The sequence below is a fragment of the Triticum aestivum genome, chromosome 1B (genome assembly GCF_018294505.1).
Source record: "Triticum aestivum cultivar Chinese Spring chromosome 1B, IWGSC CS RefSeq v2.1, whole genome shotgun sequence".
NCBI classification, from domain to species: domain Eukaryota; kingdom Viridiplantae; phylum Streptophyta; class Magnoliopsida; order Poales; family Poaceae; genus Triticum; species Triticum aestivum.
Window position 1 is genome coordinate 144219879 of NC_057795.1, and position 3841 is coordinate 144223719.

The 3841-nt window shown below is 40.5% G+C and overlaps 1 long non-coding RNA gene across 2 annotated transcripts; it reads left to right on the forward strand.

The window, feature by feature from the left end:
• Positions 1 to 568: 568 nt before the first annotated feature.
• Positions 569 to 3606, forward strand: LOC123112650 (uncharacterized). Of its 2 annotated transcripts, none has more exons than XR_006455627.1 (5): positions 569 to 1838; positions 1927 to 2092; positions 2192 to 2998; positions 3091 to 3224; positions 3323 to 3606. It is a non-coding gene; the product is annotated as an uncharacterized lncRNA (long non-coding RNA). The 2 variants fall into 2 exon arrangements; XR_006455625.1 differs by having other exon boundaries at positions 570 to 1838; positions 3106 to 3224; positions 3323 to 3493.
• Positions 3607 to 3841: the final 235 nt, after the last annotated feature.

The following is a 3841-nucleotide window of genomic DNA, read 5'->3' on the forward strand; positions in this document are numbered from 1 at the left end:
TATTATTGTATGGTTCATGTAGCTGTTTACCATCACTACGAGTACAAAACACCAGGGTTCCTGTTACCTGTGCATACTTCACTTTTCTTATTCGAAAGTTATAGGATGTTCATCAGTATATTATCATTAAGTATTAGTATGGGCGGCCTTCAAGTACACAGGAAGATTTAAGCTCATAGTTGACTTCCAAATTTTAGAAGGTTTAGTGAAGTGGAAATCCAGGAAGACCTTGAGTAATAGATAAGAAATAGTATATGGATGGATGCTTGGATATTCCTGTGCTGGTTGGCAACCATGTTTTCCTTTGGATTGGTTATTGTGTAAGCATTTGAATGTTTGACCACTTTGCATCACCTTTGACTCTAGCTGACTGTTGTGATGCAAATGGATTAGCATGGTATTATTTAGTAATTTGAATCAGGCAAACAGTGTTGATATTTCTGTTATAGTTAAGCTAGACAAGTTTGCATTAGAGATGGTGGTTTCCATGGGGAGCTGATCTGCAATGTAAGGAGGCCGGAGTAGGCACGCAGTGCACACACAAAGCATTTTTTCTGCTTTGAGAACATGTAGAAATGTAGAGTTGTAGCTTGACACTTAGGTATTTATTATTTTGTTAGTACCTTGGCAGTGAATTCTAGCAGCGAAGCCTCTTCATTTCGAGCAGCGATAGCCTGATTGGTAAACTAGTGCTTTGTGTGTGCTAGTACCTCACAATGTCATCCTTGTATATGCACAGATGAAATTATTCACCCCGCCATTGTCACTGTTTCCTAATCGAGTACAACAAACCTCCTATGGTTTTTTGTGCAAAATAAGTGTGAAACATTGTAGTGCTAACCCAACATGTACCTAACATTTCTGATGTGTATTTCCTTTGATTCCCTAGGCTTAACCTGGAAGCTATAATAACTTTGAATCGGTCTGTGGGAAATTGGGCATATTGGGTTGGTAAATATAGAACTGTAGAGATGTAGAACTAAAGCGTGGTACTTAGCTATTTAAGTTGTTGGTACTTGGTAGTACCTACACAGTGAAGTCTAGTTGATTCAGGAAAACTTGACTTGAGATTTTCTTTCTTATGATTTACTGATGAAACCTTGATTGTTGAATCTTGATGTAGGCATCCCACCGCCGATCCATATCCAGATCAGCTGCGTCGTCGGTTCCGCACACAGGTCAACATGCCCTGTTTATATGAATTGTTTTGTATCTAGTGACTAGTTGTCACACTGATTAAAATCTCCGCGCAACGAGCAAGTAATCAGTGGCCGTGAAGCAACGTTTATAATATTTGTATCCTACCATGCAAAGAAGTAATACTTGACTGCTCGCTAGCAAGATTTCAATCATAATCTGTGCATACTTGTTTATGATATTTGTGTGCCCATGTAAAACATATGCAGTTTGTCCTAGGCTAGATCCCAACCCGCATTAGAGCTGCACACTATGATTTCCTCTTGCCAGTGAGATCTGTTCGTACTTGTCAGTAGTCGATGGGACGCTCAAGCTTCACTGCTGCTTCTGCTGTATATTTTTTGTAACCCATGTTTCTACTTGCAATCAGCATACAATTTTGCATCAAATGGTTAAATGTTTCCACACTCTATAGGATTAGTGCGTCTTGTTGCTTGTTGCTAGCTGTAGGATCAGAATTTTGGTTGTTGTTTTGGTGATGTAGGCCAAGGGAAATGACTACCGTTCCAGGGTCTCCAGTCTGGGAGCTCATGAAGAAGCACAACTACTTCTGGATCAAGCAGTTCGGTGACAGCAACACCAAGGTGCAGTTTAGCAAGGAGCCCAACAACCTCTACAATGTCCACTCCTACAAGTTCTCGGTCCGTAGCTCTTTGCACTGTTTTAACCCTTCTGTTTGCAAGTGTCTCTTCAAGGAGCTAACTTGTTGTGGGGCTGATGTGGTTTCAGGCTTGGCGAACAGCAAGACCGTGGCGGTCCAGCCATTAGCGGGAGAGGACAAGGTTGTTTCCTGTCCATGACCAAGACCAAGAAGCAGAACACCCCTGCCAAGCTCCAGCACAAGACTCTAATGCGCAAGGAGTTCTGCAAGATGGCCAAGTCTGTCAAGAACCAGGTATTAACTCCAGAGTTTTGTACTTGAATTGTCCTTATGCTTGGCTTCTAAGCTACAATTGTAAGTCACGACTTGTCTCTGCTTCCTCCTTGAGTTCAGAGTTGTGGCATGGCATGCTTGATTTTTTGGTGGACTTGTGTCCCTGATGATGCACCGTTGTTGCACTGCCAACCATCAGATGCAGTAGCTGCTCCAGCTTGCTACCCCGCTGCCGCCGCTTGTTGTTTTTCTACTGCTCCTACTAGTTAGTCATTGCTGCTGCTCCTAAGCACTGCTAATAGATGTTGCTACTTGCCGCTGTTGATTCCTCCTACAGCATGGCATCTGCCATTGTAACTTCATGCTGATGTAACATGTGAATCTGTTGGTCCTGCTTATTGTCTTTAAAGAAGGCAATGTACCTACCTTATTTTGTGCTCTGTTATTATCTTTGATCAGTATCAGTTGTGTCTCTTAGAGAGACACTCCTACCTTTTCTGACTTGAGTTGTTAACTATTGTTCCATACTTCTGTTAGCTACAACAAAAAATCTTTGAATTTGGTACTGCATGATTTTTTACTACTGCTTACACACAGAGTATTTGCTACTACTAAAACAGCGATTTTGTATGCACTGCTACCTGATGAGTGCTTTCTTTGTAATATTTCACCTTGGCATGCATATGTTTGTTCGGTTTGAACTTTGCATGACATGATATAATTATTTCCAGTGTTTTTCTCAACTTATTTTCATTGACACTTGATATATAGTTAGCTTGTACTTGAAGCTATGGGTTAATGTGGTGATTTTGTTCTACTTGGATGCATTGTACCCCCATAATCGAGCGCATGGATGCAATGGCAAGAAGATCATGGTTGTGTGCATCATCAAGCACACCACGGAGATAATCGACCTCCTCACCGATGGTAACTCAATCTAGATCATCACTTTATACTCTCCTACCTTTGTGATGTTAGTATGCTTCTGCTGACTATACAATGTGACTTATAATTTCTAGCTGTGCATGTTGTAGACTGTTGACTGTAGAGTGGTACACTTCCTGGAGCATTGTAATGCCTTACCAAGTAGCAATTGCATGAAGATAGTCCACAGCACAAAAACTATGTGTAATGGATCCATCACTTACAATCTGTACGTGAATACCATGTGTAATGACTGTTATTTTTTGCATCGTCTGAACATTTTTTTGCTGCTGTATTGTTTCTCACTCATGATTGATCTACTGCCAGTTGAAGGTTTTCAAATGTTGAAGGAGGAGGATAATAGGAACTTCTGTGATGTCTTGTCATCTATTTTCTTTTCTTTGTTGTAGAATAGTTTTGTTTGGCACTTACTAGTTCCTTGGACATAAAGATATGTACTGCCAGAATGAATGCATGTAAATATATTTTGGGCTCCTATAATATTCCATGTTGCTTTGAAAATGTATCATAACTAGGCTAGGCCCAAGATAACTTGTAGTGTGATGTGTTGTAATGTCAATGGCATAATAAAAGAAGTTGGATTGGATCAATTATTTCAGCCCAGCCCAAGATATATTGAGCAATTATTTCTGAGGGGAAAACTTGAGAGGCCCAGCAAAGAAATGGCCCAGAAAAAACAAGACCAAAAAACAATCTGTCAAAACGGATAGGCAAATAAATTTAAAAGGCCGAATTACTGGGCCAGGCCCATGTAGCTAGCGAAAATTAACAAAAAATATATTAAAAAGGCTGAATTAATGGGCTCGGCCCATCTAGAGCACTGAA